Here is a 22,880-nt window from a genome sequence, read left to right on the forward strand (position 1 = left end):
GTGTAAAGTTCCGGATTTGGAAGTTAATATCTAACCTTTCCACCCTGTAGGCAGACTACTGGGACTTGGATTTCTGCTAGTTTTTCTAAAAAAAAACGGAACAAAGTGTATGCGTTTCTTATTTAAGAAAACACCTGCTCAGCAAAAATAAGTAAAGCGGAATTCTGAACGTCGATTCGCGTGAGAGTGATCCATTAGCGGTAAGAAAAGTCTCGATGCATGAGCGCCAAGTCCAATATAATTATTGAATCTCATTTACCTTGGTGCACAGGGCACATTTTGTGGGAGAAAGTATCTGATTGCGCTGTGAAAATTCAAATTTACTTCCCCAAGGTTGTCCAGATTTAGATTAAATGTGGCAATCCAGATTTTAAAGCCGACCATAGAGAATTGTTAATTTATGACACATGTAGCATTTTTCACAAAGCAGGCCGGTCAAATTACTTAAATCCATTACTTATCTATTTACTTTTCAAGATATGTAACTTTAGCAGCATAATGTGTGTTAGGGCAACCGTGTATGCTCATTTTACAATAAGCGAGAAGGCTCTGGATTGCAGATGAAAAGTAAAAGAGTCAAGTGTGTTGTTTTTTGTGTGGTATGCACTGGATATGAACTGGAGCAAGGAAATTCTTATTTGCCACAGCTTTAGAGGCATGTGAAATGCATCAGCAGCAACAAAGATTCAGGGACAGTTTCTTCCCAGCTGTTATCAGGCAACTGAACCATCCTACTGCAACTGGAGAACAGTCCTGAACTACTATCTACCTCATTGGGCACCCTTGGACTATCTTTGATCACACTTTGGCTTACTGGCTTTACCTTGCACTACGCGTTATTCACTTATCATGTATATGTACGCTGTGAATGGCTCGATTGTAATCATGTACTGTCTTTCCGCTGACTGGTTAGCACGCAACAAAAGCTTTTCACTGTACCTTGGTACACGTGGCAATAAACTAAACTAAAATGAGTATACAATTAATTATCATTTGATCTAAATAAACGAGACCACGATAGTGAAAGGACCCAAGCATGTAGAGAAACCCCATCAATGGCTCGGTCGGGTTATGGCTGGTTAGGGTCTGGAGGATGCGGTGGTGTGGGTCTTTGATGACTTTAGCTGCAACTTGCAGCAGCACATCCTGCAGATTCCTTTTGATGGTGGGGCGGTCAGAATCCGTGATCCACCACTTTCTGCAGCTTCCATTCTTGAGCTGCTTCAAGGTTGGAGTGGTATTGTGGAAATTCCTTTGTATCTAGATCTTATCTAGATGTTGAATTGGCATCTTATGTGTTGACATCATCCGCATGCCCTTATCTGGGGTGATTTGCCAGAGGAAGTTCTAGACACAGAGACATTATGTCTTTCAAAAGGTATTTGGTCAGATATGTGAGATAGAAAGGGTGTAGAGGGCTATGGGGCAAATTGAATTAGTCCAGTATGCCAACTTAGTTGGCATGTTGGACTAATTCTATTTGCTCCATAGTCCTCTAAACTTTGTTGGCATGGACATGGCAGGCTGCAGGGCCTGTTTCCGTGCTGAATTGCTCTGTAATTTTATGACACCATCATTTTGTTATGGTGACTTCTGTGATCTCCTTTGAAGAGATCTGATGCGTTGAAATTCACCATTTACAAATTATCAAGGATTTATTATGTTGAAGAAGTCATATTAAAGAGGAAATTAGAATATGGGAAGAAAATGCAATACTACAGCAAAAAAATGAGCTGATGGAGGAGTACAGCGGGTGAAACGGCTACAGGATTACCACACGCACGTGGTGAACCGGGAAGGTGGCCAAGGAATGGTAGATGCAGTTTAACATCGATGGAGCTGGAGGCCTCCTCGGACTGACTTAGGGCCCCACCTCTTGGTGTGGACTTAACATTGGAACCGATCCCTTGCCTGGGATCGCTCTAACCGCGGCCTGGGGACTTTACCATCACGAGCTCGCAGTCTCGGGAGAGGTTGAGTCGGGAAGCTCCGACAACGCAGAGGCTCAACCAGCCCCGACGGGGGGTCCGATCACCGGCGCCGGGGAGCTGACATCCCCCCCCGATGCAGGAGCTGATCGCCCCAATGCGGAGGGCCCAAACGCCGCCGGCTACGGGAGTCAAGATTGTCCCATCAACGCAAGGATCGAGGCCCCAGACCGCGGGAGAGCAAAGAAAGGAAGAGATCTGAACTTTTTTTCACCTTCCATCACAGTGAGGAATGCGGAGGAGTCACTGTGGTGGATGTTTATGTTAAAATGTATTTTGTGTGTTCCGTTCTTTTTGTATGACTGACTTGGCAAATGAAATTCCTCGTATGTTGCAAAACATACTTAGCGAATAAAGTATTATTGTGATTTTGAAATGTCCAAGGTGCTGCATTTTGGTAAGTTAACTAGGGCAGGATTGACATAGTTGAATGTAAGACTCCAAAAAGTGTTGCAGAACAGGGACGCCCGGGGGTGTACAAGAAATAACTTCCTGCAAGTGGTAACATGTAGACAAGTTGGTAAAGAAGGCATTTGGCATGTATAGGAAGGAACTGCAGATGCTGGTTTACACTGAAGATAGACAAAGAAATACTGGAGTAACTCAATGGGACAGGCAGCATCTCTAGAGAGAGGAATGGATGACGTTTTGGGTCGAGACCCTTCTTCAGACTGGCATGCTTGACAATCATTTGGCATGCTTGCCTTTATCAGTCGGGGCATTGAGTACAGGAGTTGGCACTCGACTTTGCAACTGCACAAGCCTGTATCTGGAGTGAGACCACCTTTATTATTATGCACAGTTCTGGTCCCCAAGTATATGAAGGATGTCATTGTTGGAAATGGTGCAGAAAAGATTTGCAAGGATGTTACCAGGACTGGAGGCTTTTAAGAGTTACTAGACCAAGTGGGACCCGTTGGGTCACATCCCCTCAACGCGCCGTTGCCGGGGGAGGGGGCGATCTGCGGCGTCACTCACACACTAACCAGCCCCACACACACACACTAACCAACCCCACTAACCACCCCCATTGATATTATATTAATATTATTCATTCACTCCTTTTACCCCATCCCCTGCCCTATCCACTCACGTATAACCCCCAACTGCAGGTGCGTCTAGAGAGGGAGGGGGGTAGAGAGAGAGACACACATAGGCACAGAGAGGGACACAGATGCATAGAGGGGCACAGAGAGGAACACTGAGGCACAGAGAGGGAGGGAGGGGGGGGGGGGGCGAGAGGGAGCGTGAGGGGGGCAGAGCGGGGGCGGGGGGGGGGGGGGGGGCAGAGAGGGGGCGTGAATGGGATAGAGAGGGAGGGGATATATTGGATTCTAAGTTAACTGACGTGACCACAGGTGGTGCAACAGGTGACTGAAGGGCCGGGTAGGTGGGTAACCTGTGGTGATGTCTTCCTGCTGCTGCTTCTCCATGGCTTTTGTGTGCTCCTGATACACGGCCTCGAGGTTCTCAATGCCATCTCGAATCCTCCTCTCTAAGCAACCAAGAAAGCTTTTGACATAGAGGCACAAGTTTCTTCCCAGCTGTTATCGGGCAACAGAATCATCTTACCACAACCAGAGAGCAGTGCTGAACGACTATCTACCTCTTTAATGTCCCTCGGACTATGCTTGATCAGACTTTGCTGGCTTTACCTTGCACTAAATGTTATTCCTTTATGATGTATCTATACACTGGAAATGGATTGATTGTAATCATGTATTATCTTTCTGCTGACTGGTTAACACGCAGCAAAACAACTTTTCACTGTACCTCTGTACACTTGACCATAAACTAAATTCTCACATGAGTCTGCATCCAAATTTGGTGGTCTTTATGGAAGTTCAAAAAGATCGCTCTCACACAGTAAACTCCTTTCTCCCACCACAGGTGATTCGCGGCTGTTGAGTTCCTCCAGCAGTTTTATCTTTAGCTTTAAACACAAACTTGAATATTTTTACCTGCCTATCTGGCAATCTTCTCCTTTGACAGAGTTCTTAATCGAGTAGTTGTTTCGGGAGTCTGTTTTTGAGAGCCCAGTGGTTGACTGAGATAACTGGAAATTCACTGCTAGGGATGTTAGTTTGGGAGAAGACATTGATGTGTTTTATGGCAGCCCGGAGCTCCCTTCTTATATTCTCTTCTTCTCTGATGTGGATGATGAGATGGTGGATTTGTGACTGACTTCTTCATTGAACTCATCAAACAAATCCACCTCATTATCTCCATCAACAGAGGCACTCCCACATAAAGATCAAAGCCAATGCTCCAAGGACTCCAGAAAGCCAACTCTTTGAAATCCACCAACATTGTCCTCCAAGCTGCCCATAAAGAGTGGATGGTTTGCAGGCTGTGAGCTGATCTTCATTACTCCTTGTCTTTGTGGAGTCCTTGGAGCTTTCACTTGATCGTTAAGTGGCTTGCCTCTATTGATGGGGATAACGGGGTGGATCTGTTTGATCTACTATCGTTGGCGCCGGTCATGGTGTGGTTGATCTTTATCAACGAAGGTAAAATCATGCACGTGTCAGTGGGTCGAAGAATGGGGTGGTTTGTGGCTGGAGTGAAGGCACCGTGTGTGGCTGGACTTGGGTGAGAACGTGCTTTTTGATCTTCCATGAAGACCACCATGTTTGCAAGCAGATTCGGGTGAGTTGCTTCTCCATTGCATGGTTCCAGTGAGGTTGCACTCCCGCCACTCCTGCTGCTGGCTCTGACATCTCGCTGCATCCACTGCGCATGTGCTTTACTGCACAAGTGCCTTGCTGCATTGCTGTAGCTCTGGCCAGGGCTAGGACTAATTTCCATGAGCATGTTCCTTTTTTAAATTTTGGTTTACAATTTGGTTCTATAATAATTGAAATGTTAACGTGCAGAAAGCCACCCCCCTCACCACCCTGTATCTGCTTACTGCCCTCCCATGGTAATGGGGAAAGGGAATGCCAGGAAGTTAGGGATCCCATGGAGTCCAGCAGCAGAGCTCAGATATGCAGCAGTTCCTACAGTCACACTGGTGGATCCAGATGTGCATCCTGTACCAAGTCAATGTTCAGCACAGGAGTTTTTTAGAGACACAGCGCGGAAACAGGCCCTTCGGCCTACCGAGTCTGCACCGACCAGCGATCCCCGCACATTAACTAACCTACACACACTAGGGACAATTTACACTTATACCAAGCCAATTAACCTGATTATTATGTATAACAATGATTATTTTCATTGGTTTTGAATATGTCCCTGTTTTAAAATATTTTTCAATCTTTTTAATAGTTTAATATATTATTGATATTTATTCAATCCAAAACATTCGCCAACTCTGCTGCGATTAAAAACCTCTTATTTCAGATTTCCAGCGTTTGCTGTTTGATTTTTCTCGTCGTCTCTTTCTATCAGACAGTTCTTTGGGACGGTTGGTGACTTCCTTCCACCACATTAGCAGAGTGGGAGATGCATTTTTTTTTTTTTAATTTGAGAAGGCTGTTGCACTTGACAGACTAAGGACATGGTTCAATAGCAAATCTCAGATGCACGGTCTTAACCATGCACAGCTGTGTGTAGGTACAAATACACAATTGTGCCCATACCTGTGTGTAGGTACATCCCACACACACACACAAGCTGTACACAGGCACACTCTCAGCACACAGAGTCAGGCTTTGCCCTCGCACTCATCATGGGTGCTGTACATTCATTCCTTCCCTCTTATGGGACCCACCAACAATAACCCCATCCATCCCTCTTACCTCTTCTATCCCATCTAAAATCTCCCTCTCCACTATTTCATTACTCTCTTTGCTTTTCATCTCTCTCCTTTCTCTACTTTGCTCTCTCTCCTCCCTCCCCTTTTCTCTCTTTCTCCTCTCTCCCCTTCTCTCTTCTCGCTTTCCCCTCGTCTCACTCCTCTTCCCTTCTCGCTCTCCTACCCTCCCTCTTTTTCTACCCCTCTCTCCCCCCCCCCCCCCATCTACCCCTTTCTCTTTCACCTCCATCTCCCCCCTCCTCCCTCTCCCCATCTCTTCCTCACCCCACCACCCTTTCTGCCTCCTCTCCCCTTTCTTCCCCCTGTTCTTCCATCCCTCGCCCCCCCCCCCCCCCCCCCCCCCCCGCCCGCTTTAATGAAGCCTTAGTTTGCAAGTCACTGGAGAGGTCTCGTCACTGTCCAATAAATGGAGTCATAATTTTAATCACTCTGTGGTCTATTCACCAAATATGACGTTGATTTTAAAGAATACATATGCTTAATTAATTATGTATTTATCATTTTCCCAATATTGTTTTATGAAACATCAGATACTCATGATCAAATTCAGCTTCTCTCCAGCATAATACTGCAGCCTGTAGTGCTCTTGCAGTGAGGTATTGCTAACTTCTCATTGGGTTTATAATTTGTGTAATATTTAACATTACAGTTACAAATACTGATAAATCATTTGGTAATTTCTAGAGCAAGAGAACTGACATTCACTCTTAAATGCCAAAAGTTGCATTCAGTACTTTATTTAAATAAAATGGAAAGTAGTTGCGTGATCTGGGGTTGCCTGTGAACGTGTAGTTGTTCTTTGTTTCTTCTAAGTACACCCGGAGCAAACATTCCACAATCCATTCCCAGTGGAATAGTTTAGCAGACTGGAAGTAGGCATGAATTGGCATGCTGCCATTTCTGTTCCACTAGATACTCTGGAAGTTGATGCAATTTCCTGTTGACATTCTTCAAGCGTGCGATATGTTCCCAACTCTAAAGTCAGTGGAGGGATTCTGTTGTCAGATCAAGATCTGTGCTTAAGTGGGTAAGTGCAAGAAAAATGCAGGGAAATGAAGTTGATGAGCAATGGGATATCACAATTTAACTTGTTTTGTAATAAATATCTTCTTCCTGTATCCCACAATTTACAGATTTGAGTTTTCAAGAGATTAGTAAGAACTTGGATCATACATGCAGCATTTTCTTGTTTATCTCCCTACTTACATTTTTCTCTCCTATCTCCTGCAGCACTTCTTAGTTTTTTCTTTAATAACTATTATGTTTGATATTATTGAAATGCTGACTACTCACTATACCTGTAGATTTAAACATAGTAATTAATATAGCCTATTATCATCCAGGTGCAATAAGCAGCCTACTCTGTGTAACCTTCCCTTTGTTTATGTAACCTGTCCCGCTGAGTTACTCCAGCATTTTGTGTCTATCTTCAGTTTAAACCAGCATCTGCAGTTCCTTCATACACACTTCCCTTTTTTATTTGGTCTATAATAGTTTGATGTAGCAGAATCTAGACCGAGCCTGCATCCCGTCTGTGCTGTATTAAATTTTATTCCAATGCGCATACTAAAGCTAATTTTATTGCAGTAAATCGCTTCTCAGAGATGCCTATTAGTTGCAGGGTTAGAGATCTCTCTGCATGTAACAACAAGATCTGCTTTTTATTAGTTGCTTGCTTGGTTTGGAAACTGTGATTATTAACTTCAGTAGAATTTTTAAGGAGCAAGGAGATATTCAGGAAGAGATATTTAGGAACATTTCCTCAGGCAATAGGTCAAGGGCCCTTCAAGTGAGAGGGCAGAGCTGGACTTAATCTGAGGGAATTAGGCAGGGCAGGAGACTGAGGTGGGAGTGGATGAGCCTTTTGGGTCCAGTGACCACACTGCTATTAGCTTTAAAATAATTCTGGATGAGGACAGAAATTAAATATTTAAATTGGGGCAAGGCAAACTCTGATGGTATTAGACAGGAACTTGCTAAAGTTGATTGGAGGAGGTTGTTTGCACGCAAAGAGACATCCGTCAAGTGGGATACTGAAAGTAAGCATGCAGGCAGTGAAGAAAGCTAATTGCGAGAGAATTTGAGTTTAGGAGCAAGGAGGTCCAACTGCAGTTGTACAGTCTGAAGAAGGGTTTCGGCCCAAAACATTGCCTATTTCCTTCGCTCCATAGATGCTGCTGCACCCGCTGAGTTTCTCCAGCTTTTTTGTGTACCTGCAGTTGTACAGGGCCTTGATGAGACCACACCTGGAGTATTGTGTGCAGTTTTGGTCTCCTAATTTGAGGAAGGACATTCTTGCTATTGAGGGAGTGCAGCGTAGGTTCACCAGGTTCATTCCCGGGATGGCGGGACTGACATATGATGAAAGAATGGGTCAACTGGTTTTGTATTCACTAGAATTCTGATGGATGAGAGGGTATCTTAAAGAAACATGTAAAATTCTTAAAGGATTGGACAGGCTAGGTGCAGGAAAAATGTTCCCGATGTTGGGGAAGTCCAGAACCAGGGGTCACAGTTTAAGAATAAGGGGTAGGCCATTTAGGACCGAGATGATGAAAAACATTTGTGAGTCTGTGGGATTCGCTGCCACAGAAGGCAGTGGAGGCCAATTCACTGGATGTTTTCAAGAGGGAGTTAGATTTAGCGCTTAAGGATAAAGGAATCAAGGGATATGGGGAGAAAGCAGGAATGGGGTACTGATTTTGGATGATCAGCCATGATTGTCTGGAATGGCGGTGCAGGCTCAAAGGGCCAAATGGCCTACTCCTGCACCTATTTTCTATGTTTCTATGTTTATTTTAAGGGGGTAATGTTGAGAGTTCAAGTTATGCATGTTCTTGTGCCGTAGACAATGATGTTGATTATCCAGAATGACAGCAGGATCTTGATCAGCTGGACAAGTGGTCCGGGGGAAGGCAAATTGAATTTAATTCAGATGTGTTACTTGGAGTGGCTGGGCAGGCTAGAACCTTCTTCCTCTGTGTGTAAGAGGCTGAGTAATCTTATAGAGGGGGATAGACAGGGAGAATGCACTGATTCTTTTCCCCAAGGTAGGGGAATTAAGAACTCGAGAACATAGTTTTGTGAGAGGGCAAAGATTTAACAGGAACCCGAGAGACAGCTTTTTCCACTCAGAGAATGGTGGGTATATGGAACGAGCTGCCAGGGACAGAAGTTGAAGCAGATATAATGGTAACATTTTAAAGACATTTGGACTGGTACATGTATAGGAAAGGTTTAGGGGGATATGAGCCAATCACGGGGAAATGGGACTAACTTGGATGGGGCATCTTGAACGAGTTGGATTAAAGGGCCTGTTTCTGTGGTCTCTGACTCTGGCATGAACATGAACATCTTGATCAGAAACAAAATACAGAGCGGAGGTGCAGAACCTGGCGGACTGGTGCGCCAATAACAACTTGGCACTAAACACCTCCAAGACCAAGGAGCTGATTATTGACTTCAGGAGGTCCCATTCTGGAGAATACGCCCCAATCTCCATTTATGGGGAAAGTGTGGAGAGAGTGTCCAGCTTTAAGTTTCAGGGCACTCACATTTCAGAAGACCTCACATGGTCCACAAACACCGCCGCGCTGGTCAAGAAGGCACAGCAACGACTGTTCTTCCTGAGGACATTAAAAAAGACTGGTCTGCCCCAACAGCTGCTGACAACGTTCTACCGCTGCACCACAGAGAGCATACTAACGTATGGCATCTCTGTGTGGTATCTCAGCTGCACGGAGGCGGAGAGGAGAGCTCTTCAGCGCGTCGTCAACAGAGCGCAGAGGATCATCGGGACAGAGCTACCAGCCTTGGAGGGCATCTACCACACGCGGTGCCTCAGGAAGGCCCTCAGCATCCATAAGGACTCATCACACCCCTGCCACGGTCTGTTTCAACTACTTCCCTCCGGCAGACGTTACAAGGCCTTCTACGCCCGAACCTCCAGACTCAGGAACAGTTTCATCCCAAGAGCTATAGCGGCTCTGAACCGGCCCTAATGAGTGCCCCCCCCACCCACCCCCTTTGGACAGTCTCCCTCAGATGGTCACGTCAATCAATTCAGCTTGTTTATTTATGTATTGTATTTATTTACCTTTCTTGTACATCAGTGGAGCTGCACACTAAATCTCGTTGCACTGACGTGCAATGACAATAAAAGATATATTATTATTATTATTATTATTGGGTACCATTCATTTTGGAAGTGACTCAAGACATCTTCATGTTTGAGGAATTAGTAATATTTGACTCTATTTGCTATGTTTCTTTGAAAACCAATTTCAGTTTAGTTTCGAGATACATCGTGGAAACAGGCCCTTCGGCCCACTGAGTCCATGCCAACCAATGATCCCCGTACACCAACACTATCCAACACACACTAGGGCCAGTATACAATTTTACCAAGCCAATTAACCTGCATACCTGTACGTCTTTGGATTGTGGGAGGAAACCAGTGCTCTCGGAGAAAACCCATGCAGGTCATGGGGAGAACGTACAAACCCCGTACAGACTGTACCCGTAGTCAGTATTGAACCTGGGTCTCTGGCGATGTGAGCGCTGTGCCACCCTGCCGCCCACAGTTCATATTTCTTGGTATGTGTATTTATTGTGGCATTTTGAAATACTGTTACTCCTTTTGTGCAGTCAGGGTGAGTAGAGGGGATTATGATTACTAGACAGCCCACATGCTGTAATTAGGGATTTGTATGATCTCTACTTACAGCTTGTGTGACCATGTGGTTTGCTTCTGTAAAATTTCTTGTGGTGCATGAGAGACTGATGATTAGCAGAAACTGGAGTGAGTGATGTAATAACCAAACACATAGGCACAAATGCACTCTGCTGTTTCTTATTTTCTATAAATGTGAGTTAAATCATCACTACATTTACCGTTGTTTTGGAAAATTATCATGGTGTATGCATCCAGAAATCTGTACACTAACCTGATTTTACATTCTGTCACTTCAGATCAAATCAGATTAGTTTATTGGCATTTACACCAGAGTGCAATGAAATTCCTTGTTTGCATGAAGCTCATAGAACAAACAGTATATGATGGATAATGGTAATAAAATATACAAGGAAGCATACAAATGCATGGTGCCGACCTGTAGGGGGTATGGCTGCCTAGCCTGCAGCTGTCTGTTTTTCATTTCTTTTTTCTTATTTTTAGTTAGTTTAGTGTTTTGTTTTTAAGGAGTTCTAGCTTTTTAATGTGTGGGGAGGGGGGGGGGGGGGGGGGAGGAGGGGGAAACTAATTTTCAGGGTCCCTACCTGGTCGGAGATGCAGCTTTTCTCCGGGCTGCACTTTCGACCCGTCCTCGCGGCCTACCAGCGGGCCTGGAGCGGCATTTTCTGAGGGGACCGCCCGGAGCCTCGGCATCGGCATCGGCGGCGGTGGCTGCGGAGCTGCGGGTCCGAGGAGCGAGGGGACCGCCTGGAGCCTCGGCGGCGGGGCTGCGGGTCTGAGGACGGCGGTGCAGCGCTGGAGCGCCATTGCGGGGCGGGTGGTGCCTTGCCTGGGTCGCTGAGCTGGAACTCCGGTGAGCTGGGTCCGTTGCGGAGCTGTGGGTCTGCGGGCGGCGGCGCTGAACTTTCCATCGGGAGCCTGGGATCTCTCGACGAGATCGCCAGTTGAGCTCCAATCGGCGCGGCCTTGTCGGCTCCGGAAGCCACGGTCTCGAGTAGGGAGGCGGCCGTTCCAGGGTTCCCATGCCGCTGAGAGGACTCTCCCGACGCCGGAACATCATCACCCGGCGAGGACGGCCTGGAACATCGGGCCTCCGTAGAGGCAACTGTGGAGGCCTCAATAGGCCCGACTATGGGTGGACATTGGGGATGGGACTGGACTTTGTGCCTTCCCCCATAATGGGAACCATTGTGGGGCATGTTTTTTATGTTAAAGCTATTTATTATTGTTATGTTTGTATTCTTTTTTATGTGCTGCATTGGCAAAAAGAATTTCACTACATCTAGGTGTATGTGACAATAAATCAACCTTTGAACCTTTGAACCAATGGGCGGCTGAATCGGCGGCGCAGTTTGCAGATGATATCACCGTGGTGGGCTGAATGTTGAATAATGATGAGACGGGAGGAAATCAGAAACCTTGTAGCATGATGTCAAGGCAACAACCGCTCGCTCAATGTTAGACAAAAGAAGGAGCTGGTCACCAACGTCAGGAGGTGGGGTAGAGTACACATCGCTGTCTGCATCAATGGTGCTGAAGTAGAGATGGTCGAGAGCTTCAAGTTCCTTGGTGTAAATATCACTTGATCCAACCACATTGATGCTATGTCCAAGAAAGCATACTAATGCATTTACTTCCACAGAAGACCAAGGAAATTTGGGCATGTCTCCAGCGACTCTCACCAATGTCTACAGATGTATCATAGGAAACATCCTATTGGGATGCCTCACAACTGGGGACACTCTACCCAAGACTGAACGTTCATTTTGTCACGTGTACCGAGGTACAGCTTTTGACTGTAAAAGACTACATGATCACAACCAAGCAGTGTGTTGTGTACAGGATCAACGGTACAACATTTAGTGCAAGATAAAGTGTGAAAAGGGCCAATTAAAGATAGGTCAATCGTCTCCAAGGAGGTAGATGGGAAGTCAGGACTGCACTCTAACCAGTGAGAGGATGGTTCATTTGCCTATAATAATAGCTGGGAAGAAACTGTTCCTGAATCTGGAGGTATGGTTTTCTGTACCTTTTGCCTGATGGGAGATGGGAGAAGAGAGAGGGACTGGTGTGAGACTAGTCCTTGGTTATGCTGGTGGCCTTGCCACGGCAGCGTGAAGTGTAGATGGAGTCAATGGAAGGGAGGTTGGTTTGCGTGAATGTCTGGGCTACGTCCACAACTCTTTGCAATTCCTTGTGTTCTTGAATGGAGCTGTTCCCAAACTATGATGTGATGCATCTCAATAAAATGGAGCATCTGCAGAAGTTGGTAGGGGTTGTTGGGGACATGCCGAACTTCCCAAGCCTTTTAAGGAAGTAGAGGCATTGGTGTGCTTTCGTGGCCATAGCTTCCATGTGGCTGGTCCAGGACAAATTGCTGGTGATATTTATTGCTAAGAACTTGAAGCTTTCGACGTATTTTGGCACCATCAGTGTATACCAGGGTGTGTGTACGACTTCGCTTCCTAAAGTTAATCACAATCTCCTTTGTCTTGCTCACATCGAGGGCGAGGTTGTCTTTTTGGCACCAGGTTACGAGGTTCTCAATCTCTGTCCAGTATTCTGTCTCGTCATTATTTGACATTGGGCTCACTATGGTGATACCGTCTGTGAAATAGTAAATTCTATTGGATTGGTGTTTGCTGCACAGTCATGTGTGCACAAGGCGTACAGTAGGGAACTGAGAACACTTCCTTGTGGGGCACCTGTGTTGGGGAATATCATAGAGAATGATTTGTCACCTATCCTCATTGATGGTTGTGGAAGTAGGTAAAATGTCTTAGGTCAAGGCTGCTACATACGCTGGATTTAATGCCATAACCAGCCTCTTGAAGCACTTCATGATGGTGGAAGGTGGGATGTCCAGGCTACTGGATGGCAGTCATTGAGGCATGAGGTCTTGCTTTTCTTTGGCATTCTCTCTTCTCCCTCCTTCTATCGGGCAATAGATACAAAAACTTGAAAACATATACTACTGGATTCTTACTTACTTACTGCCTATTTTGCTTCCTGGCATGTAGGGCAGCAACGAAGGTCCTCCACTCAATAGTGTTGATTCCTTCAGTTGCTGTTTCCGTAACATATTTGTTTTACGAGACAGGGTTGTTAGTGGATCGCTCTTCGTCTCGCCTCTACCCTTCCACCTGTCCAGCATGGGTGACCCTAACAGGAGACGAATCTCCCGCTGGCATAGCTCTAGGGGTCACTGAGACACACAAGCTCCCCGACCACGACAAGGTTGCAATCCAACGGGGAGACTACTGGATTCAAGGGCAGCTTATTCTCTGCTGTTGTCAGACTCTTGAACAAACCTCTCATTTGCTCACCTCCCAACCTGCCCAATTGCAGCCTTTGCACTTTTTTATTATGTATCCTTTTTATCTTTACTCCTTACTATATGTTCCTGTATGGTGTGGAACATGACATTAAATATAATGCTAGTAAGAGTGCTGTTATGGTCTGTAGAACCAAAGAGGATAAATGCCTAAAATTTCCTGTTTTTAAATTGTCTGACAACAATCTTAGTGTCTGTAATAAGATAAAATATCTAGGGCATATTATTACAGAACAAATGACAGATGATGAGGATATTTATAGGCAACGACGCATGCTGTATGTACAGGCGAATATCCTCTTGCGTAAGTTTGGTGCGTGTGCAGATGTGGTGAAGATGTCGCTATTTAGAGCATACTGCCCACCACTGTATACTGCGCACCTGTGGTCGAACTATTTAAAGACAAGTATGCAGAGACTAAAGGTGGCATATAACGATGCCATGAGAACACTGCTAAGGCAACCTAGATGGTGTAGTGCCAGTAATGTGTTTGTGGCTGCAGGAGTCGGTACTTTAGAAGCTATCCTAAGACACCACATGTATAAATTCATTTGCAGGATAAATGACTCTAAAAATTAGATTAGATTAGATAGCCTTTATTGTCATTCAGACCGAAGTCTGAACGAAATTGCAGCAGTCATACATACAATACAATACAATAAAAAACAACAATAAACACATATTAACATCCACCACAGTGAGTCCACCCAGCATCTCCTCACTGTGATGGAGGCAAAAGTCTTAGGTCTGCAGTCTCTTCCCTCCTCTTCTCCCTCTGCGCTGAGGCGATACCCCACCGGGCGATGTTAAAAACTGTCCCGCGGCTCAATCAAAATGTGCTTATTGTGGCCTTGCCAAACATAAGGGTTAGCACTACACGCTACGAATCCCAGTTGTGGAGACACTGGTATCGTTGTCTCGTTGTAGGACATTGATCATCTTTTAATCTGGATTTTTAACTTAAGTATTGTGGGTTTTTGTTAAATATAAATTATGATGTTTTTATGTGATATACCATGATTTTATATATATTTATGATATTCGATATGCAATGCATTTTCAATGTAATGTTGCCCCTTGTCTGGACCATGAGTCCGAAATAAAGTTTATTATTATTATTATTATTATTATTATTATTATTATTATCTGTGGCTGTAACACTATAGTGTGCACTTTGTTTCTTTTAAATTAATGTAACATACGATTTGCCCTGAGAGCATGCTAAACAATTTTTTCACTGTGTCTTGGTACACATGTGACAGTAATAAACCATTTCCAGAATATAATGTGATCTGAAGTAGTGCAAAAAGAACATCAAGTTTAGTAGTTTAAGTTTTGTTGCTTCTAAACCATCTTTCAGAATGACTGCAAGTTGGTGTGTTAATCATAAGTTCACTAGGAATGGAGTTTGACCAAAGTGCATCCGGTGATAATAGTTGATTTTGTGTGGCTGATTTGTAAAAGTAATTATTGATGTGGTTTGAGGTTAATTAGCTTCATAGCGCAGATGGAAAGTACCTTTGTTAATGATAATGTAGAATTCATACAGGGGACAATGTGACTCTTTGCACAACAAGGAATATACCATGTGTGCACCAAGTAACAGTGGCAACCATTTGGATCTATTTCAACCATTCTGCATTTTATGTAGTTGGTCAAAGCTAAGAGTTTTTGCTTTTACGGCCAGACGGTGTTTATTGCAACTTGTGGCTTCTTTTCATTCTTTCCTCCCAATCGCTGCTTTGTCTTGGTATACAAAAGATTAGCACAGATCCATAAAGGTTTCCAGGAGACCAAGCAGTGAGCTGGGATATGCATTAATGAATTGATTGATTGGTACTTTATTGTCATGTGTACTAGGTGCAGTAAGATTCTGTGTTTGCAGCAAAGGTATGCAAGAGTCGCCATGTAAAGGACGCCCACAACGTTACAAAAGTAACTTTTGTAGTCCCTCTGCCTTCTGCCCGAGCTCTCCTGCTCACCCCCCTCCAGTACCTCTTTGTCTAGTGACACCCCCCCCCCCCACCCCCCGCGCCAGGTCCCTCCTTGTTCCCCGCGGTGTGCCCTCCATCGACCACCACGACTTACACAGGCCTGATCGGCTGCCCTCCAGCACTCATGCAGGCAACTGCTCTCTGATGTCCCTCTCCTCTCGCCAATGTCCCTCTCACTCGCCAATGTCCCTCTCCTCTCGCCAACACCCCCCTCCTCTCACTCACCGACATCCCCCTCTCTCATCGGCATCACTCTCCTTCGCCGAGGGCCCTGCGTAAATGTCCTTGTGCGAGGAGGTCTGGGTTGTTGGCCGTGAGGTTACACAGTCATCTGGCCCGACTGAGTCTCAGTAAATTTGGGGCTTGCTCTGTTTGATTATTCTCAAATTGCTGCCGGTAATTGAGCAGTACACCACAGTTATTACATATAAACATAATGTAGCAATTAGCTTGAGAATCCCAGTAACTTGGTGTCATTCTGAGCACTAATAAAGCTACAGGTATCCACTCGGTGACAGTGGGTAAGCCAGCTATGGTTTCTGTCACATATCCTCTCCTAATTGACTGACTCTTTGAATGGACTCTTGTGACTGAATTAATCTGGCAATGCATGCTTCAAATAGTGAATGATGTGCCATCTGTTACAATTCTTGTAGTTATTTGGCTTACTACAAGATAAAAAGATAATTCATCTCATTTTGGTCGAGTGATTTAAGGATAACGGTGTAATCCGTGTTGCAAATCCAGTACAGTGCTTCAAACCAGAGATCATTTTATTAACTCTCCAAACTTGGTAGCCAATAAAAAGTTTGTTTAAATAGGTGCAGGTTAAATTAATGTAGGTAATTTCTGTTGTATAAGAAGGAACTGCAGATGCTGGATTACATCAAAAGTAGACACAAAATGCTGGAGTAACTCAGCCGGACAGGCAGCATCTTTGGAGAGAAGGAATGGGTGACGTTTCGGGGCGAGACCCCTCTTCAGACTGAAGAAGGGTCTCGACCCGAAACGTCACCCATTCCTTCATTTCTTCTCTCCAGAGATGCTGAAAATACACTGTCTTTTCCAGCTGATTGGGATTAATTTACCTTTGCACTGTACCTGATAATTCAGTGCATTAGCCTATTTAAAATAACCTCTGTCAAATTGCAAATCAATTAATTTGACAAATATTTAAAATTAATTGGTTATGGTTGCATTTGCTGCTACTTAATTGCCAAGAGAACAGTCTGGTGGTATTTAAAGGATAAACCAATTTAAGTAGAGTGAGAGTGTAGAATATTGGTGTAAGGATGTGTGTAACTATGGGAACTGGATGAAATTCTAGGAATAGCTGAAGCAATATAAGGAAAGTGGAGCCAAGTTAGAGATCACACAGGTAGCGACAGAGTGGAGGCAATTGGATGTTTAAGGTGCAGAGGGTAGTTAACCTGCGAGGGGTGGGGTCAAAAAGATATTTGGTTAGGATTTGAGGTTGTGTGGAGAATGCAAGAATGGATGGCAGTTGTACTCAACTAAGGTTGTGTGATCTCTGACAGGATCTTTGAGGAGACAAAATAACTCTTCCCAATTAATTTATGAATGGAAGTTATCAACATTCGTCTTCTTAAATGTGAAGAAAATGATGGGCGATTTTTTACCCAGGCAGACCCTCCCGTTTGGCCAGTTTGAGCAGTGTGTTAAATACGTCTCCACTTCAGGTTTGAGGGGATGCCCACATAGTCACAAGGTGACTCAATTTCTCAAACCTTTATAGACAACTAGACCAAATGCAGACCCGTTGGGTTTGCAATCCCAACGCAGCCGTTCCCTACCCATAACCCCCACGGGAGGCGTGGTCCAACTCAAGCCATTCCCGAACGTAAGATTCCAGCACTCCCCTGCCTCCCTCAGCAGTGCTCTTTAAAAAAAATTCCAATTGGACTTGTCCTGCGTGTTGCAATAGCAATTCACCCTCCCCTGCTAGCCATGCCATTGTGACATCATCAGTTGAAGCTGGTCGTTTTAAATTCATAGTCTTTTGATTTTTTAAAACTTTAATCAGTAATAAGTCAAGAAATAAAACATAAAATCTTCAGCGAAGGTGATCGCTGCCTAGAGGGGAAAAATGTGAATCAGAATATGTAAAAATCTTATGAAAGTTGGCATTTTTAAAGCTTTAATTGCGAATAACGTCAAATATAGGATGAAATCTTCAGTGAGGCTGATCATTGCTAGCCGAGCCATTGTGAAGTTATCAGGTCGTTTTAATTTCAAAGTCTTTTGACTTTTTTAGAGTTTTAATCAGTAATGAGTCGATAATAAGTCGAGAAATAAAGCATAACATGTTCAGATAAGGTGCTCGGCCTAGATCGGAAATATGTAAATCGGAATATGTAAAAATGTTATCGTTACCGCGTAGTGTTTTTGCGAAGATGTAAAGACAGCCACATATACACACACACGCACATATACACACGTACAAGATCAGACTTTTAATGTATATATGATAGACAATAGGTGCAGGAGTATTACATTCGGCCCTTTAAGCCAGTACCGCCATTCACTGTGATCATGGCTGATCATCCACAATCAGTACCCCGTTCCTGCCTTCTCCCCATTTCCCCTGACTCCGCTGTATTTAAGAGCTCTATCCAACTCTCTCTTGGAAAGCATCCAGAGAATTGGCCTCCACTGCCTTCTAAGGCAGAGAATTCCACAGATTCACAACCCCCTGTGTGAAAAACAGTGAAACAGTGTAAAAATCCATGTTTAACATCTTTAACTTGGGATATGGGCCATATGCAGGCAGGTGGGACTAGTGTGGCTGGGACACGTTGACTGGTGTGGGCAAGTTGGGTCAAAGGTATGTTGTGTGACTGTGACTCTCGGATGTAAACAAAAGCAGATCAAAAGCATTTAACCCCAGTCAGCCTTAAAATTCAATAATAACAAATTTCAAACAAATTGCAGCAGATGCTGGAAAGGCAAAGTAAAGTCCAAAAATGCTGGACATGTTTTACTCTTTATGTTGCACCCTATTGTGCCCCGAACTATATTGCTACACTGGCACAAAATTTGAAGATTGCATAGAAAGTTAATCTGCACTTCGGCTCAAAAGGTTTCTCAATGCCCCTGGATTGGGCGATGAGGTCCAATCTGTTTGCACCCGACATGCTGGAATGGATTGGCACGGAGATATAGATAGATTGTGCCTGTACAATAGCTCTCCTTCCACCCCCACCTCCCCCACCCAAGTCGACCAGCTTCTCGTTTCACCCAACAAACAGCTAACAAAGGCCGGTTTCCTTTGTCATTGTTACTTTTTTGCATATCTTTCAATCATTGTTCTTTATCTCTCTACATCACCATCTAGATCTCTCGTTTCCCTTTCCCCTGATGAGTCTGAAGAAGGGTCTCAACCCAAAATGTCACCCATTCCTTCTCTCCAGTTATCTCCAGAGATGCTGCCTGCCCCGCTGAGTTACTCCAGCTTTTTGTATTTAAGAAGGAACTGCAGATGCTGGAAAATCGAAGGTAGACAAAAGTGCTGGAGAAACTCAGCGGGTGCAGCAGCATCTATGGAGCGAAGGAAATAGGCAACGTTTCGGATCGAAACATTCTGAAGAAGGGTTTTGGCCCTAAACATTGCCTATTTCCTTCGCTCCATAAATGCTGCTGCACCCGCTGAGTTTCTCCAGCACTTTTGTCTACCAGCTTTTTGTATCTCTCTTCAGCTGAATGAGAATGGTTGGTTAGCTGTCAGTGTGATCCAATAGAATGTATGAATGGTACTTTATGAATCACTGAATGATACTTTTAATGTCACATATACCTGGGGTAACTAGGTACAGTGCAAAGCTTTGTTTTGCAAACAACCTGGGCAGCACACAAGTGTTGGGGCTGACAAAGTTTCAAAAGAACTGAACAGTTCTAGCTCCAACCTGCCGCCATACATGGATGGCGTCTTTGGGTTATGTTCTTAAAGCAGCAGCGACACGTGATAATTGGATTCAATCCAGAGCATCAGACTTTGGGTGCTTTGTTCCAATTTATTGTATGATTGCAAACTACGATTCTTTACTTGTGGAGAATGAGATGGCTATCCCTTGGTAAAATGTTACTTGTATATTCCATCCCATGCAAGTGGTTAACACTTCAGGTTTCTTGCCAGGCGAGACAGACGAACTGAAAGATAACATAACATGGTAAAGTGAATTATCCCATTGACGTATTTGGTGAAATGACAATGCTACAAACAACTGACCAGGTGGGAGAGCTTTATTGTGCAGTAAAAAAAAAATCAGTAGCTTGGAAACAAAAACAGTTCTTGTCTGTACGGAGATTGTGAATGAGTTTGAACTCTTTAGATTGGTGCCATCAAACTACAGTGGCTCAACAAATATAATGATTATTTTGTGAAACTACTGAAAAGCCACCTACGCAGCTCTTCAAAACCCCATCAACGAGAACTGTCACACTTTGTTTCATAAAAAAGCTATGAGAACTCGTTAGCAATTTACACAGTCTATTCTCTTAACTAGTGAAAGCCCACTGGCTCCATTTTGGTGTGAATATTGTAACGCATGCCCTGCTTCTACAGTTCCGTTGGAACATTTATACAGCTTGCATTTGCAAAGCTAGACATGAGGTGAGGAGATTGAATACAAACCATTGTGCCAGAATGAACTTTGTCCATGATGTGCTTATTGAAGATGTCAATGTGTCTTGACAAAACTCTTGCTGGTATCAGCAACAAATTGAGCACAGAGTAAAACAAAACTGTATGTACCTGCGTTGTATATGTTGCGTTATAGGGAGTGCATGGATTTTTTATAACAAGGGGTAGAGGGTTGAGAGACAACAGTTAGGCATCCCTGATGAAAGATGCGGTTTGGACACAAAGGTGATGAGAATGAAGGAGATGGGTGAATCAAAGAACAGAAAGTTAAGGTACTGAAAACAAATGATTTTGTGCACAAATATGATGATATCAGGTCCAGAAGGGGTGTTGGTGTGACTAAATGAGTGTTGGTGATGTGTAGAAGATCATGAATGAGAGTTTCATTACTGGATATGGTTACTTCCTATCATTTATATGGCCTGAATATTAGCCACCACATTTAGGCTCAAATCCTGATTTGACCAGGTTCCAACCCTGACTATTGTGGGTTGTTACATTGCTGGAGGAGTTATGAACAACATTGACCCTTGCAATCTTCAGCACTTCGCAGAGTGAAGGTGACTGAAGATGTTTGGGCCATTAATGCGTTATGTTGGCACTTGACAGTCACAGCCGCCTGCCACGCAATCAGAGGTTCCACTGAGTGGCATTGATAGATTTTGTGACGGTGTCTTAGTGCCACCTTATGATGGCCGGATATTGAAGAGTGGTGGTGTTCACAAGTTCACATTATAGGAGTAGAATTAGGCCATGCGGCCCATGCCCATCGAGTCTACTCCACCATTCAATGATCGCTGATCTCTACCTCCCAATCCCATTTTCCTGCCTTCTCCCCATAACCCTTGACACCTGTTCTAATCAAGAATTTGCCTATCTCTGCCTTAAAGATATCTACTGACTTGGCCTCCACAGCCCTCTGTGGCAGTGTGTTCCACAGATTAACTACCCTCTGACTAAAGAAGTTCCTCCTCATCTCCTTTATAAAAGTGCGCCCTTTAATTCTGAGGCTATGACCTCTAGTCCTAGAAGCTCCCACCAGTGGATACATCTTTTCCACAGCTACTCTATCTATGCCTTTCAATATTCTGTAAGTTTCAATGAGGTCCCCTCTCAACCTTCTAAACTCCAGCGGGTAGAGGCCCAGTGCTGTATAAACGCTCATCATATGCTAACCCACTCATTCCTGGAATAATTCTTGTAAACCTCCTCTGGACCCTCTCCAGAGCCAGCACATCCTCCCTCAGATATGGGGCTCATATTTGCTCGCAGTACTCCAAATGCGGCCTGACCAGTGCCTTATAGAGCCTCTGCATCACATCCCTGTTTTTGTACTGCAGTCCTCTTGATATGAATGTTAGCATTGAATTTGCCTCTCCTTTCACATCAAGTTGTTCAAATAGAATCGAATCTGCATTTTCTTTAGCAGGATTTTGTTTTCTTGCTAACAGTGATTTTAGAACAGTATTCTTTATTCAATATCACCTCTTTAATACTTCCTTTCAAAATGATAACCTCTAACTGGGCAGCACTGGTGGCGCAGCGGTAGAGTTGCGGCCTTAAAGCGCCAGAGACCCGGGTTTCACCCTGATTATCGGTGCTTTCTGTACGGAGTTTGTATGTGATCTGCGTGGATTTTCTCCGAGTGATCCTGTTTCCTCCAGAAGACGTGCAGGTTTGTGGGTGAATTGGCTTTGGTAAATTGTAAACCGTCCCTAGAGCATGTGTGGGGATCGCTGGTTGGCGCCGACTCGGTGGGCCGAAGGGCCTGTTTCCGCCCTATGCTCTCTGCTTGGTCATTGCTTTTAGAAAGTATCCTTCGACATTGTCTCTCCTGATCCTTCCTGCCAAAATGCTTCATCTCTCATTTATTTGCATTAAATGTTGAGTGCCATTTTATCAGCCTGTTTGTATCTTGCTGCAAACTATCACTATCCTTTTTTGCAATTCTCAATACCGCAGGTTTTGTGGCATCTGCTAAATGGGAGATTGCGGCGTGCATCCCGAAGTCCAGATCATCTACAAAGATGTTAAAAAAGACATAGACCTTGCACCAATCCCTGGGGAATGTCATTTATTCCGCTTCTCTTACTCCATAGTAGGTGGCACATTGGCTCAGCTGGTGGAGCTGTTGCCTGGCAGCACCAGAGATCCAGGTTAATTCATGACCTCAGGTGCTGTCTATGTAGAATATGCATGTTTACCGTATGACTGTGTAGGTTTCCTCCTGATGCTCTGGTTTCCTCCCACGTCCCAAAGACGTGCAGGGTGGTTAATTCCCCTCTGTAAGTGAATGGAGAATATGAGAAGATTTGATGAGAACAAAAAGATTGTGGCCCTTTGGCCCACAATGTTTGTGCTGAACATGATGTTAAGTGAAATTGATTTCATCTGCCTGTACATGATCAATATCCTTCTATTACCAGCGCTTTCATGCGCCTATCTAAAAGC

The 22,880-nt window shown here is 44.3% G+C and overlaps 1 protein-coding gene across 4 annotated transcripts in view; it reads left to right on the plus strand.

The window, feature by feature from the left end:
* hecw2 (HECT, C2 and WW domain containing E3 ubiquitin protein ligase 2) overlaps positions 1 to 22,880 on the plus strand; it is a 342,360-nt gene that overhangs the window by 10,648 nt on the left and 308,832 nt on the right. The window contains exon 1 of one of the 4 annotated variants that reach the window (XM_033023730.1): positions 6,698 to 6,775. The exons of the other annotated variants lie outside the window; for them this stretch is intronic. The gene's annotated coding sequence lies outside the window, so the exon portion shown is untranslated. Of the gene's footprint in view, positions 1 to 6,697; positions 6,776 to 22,880 lie in introns of those variants that run through there. 4 annotated transcript variants of the gene reach the window in all.

Source organism: Amblyraja radiata, chromosome 7 (genome assembly GCF_010909765.2).
Source record: "Amblyraja radiata isolate CabotCenter1 chromosome 7, sAmbRad1.1.pri, whole genome shotgun sequence".
Lineage (NCBI taxonomy): Eukaryota > Metazoa > Chordata > Chondrichthyes > Rajiformes > Rajidae > Amblyraja > Amblyraja radiata.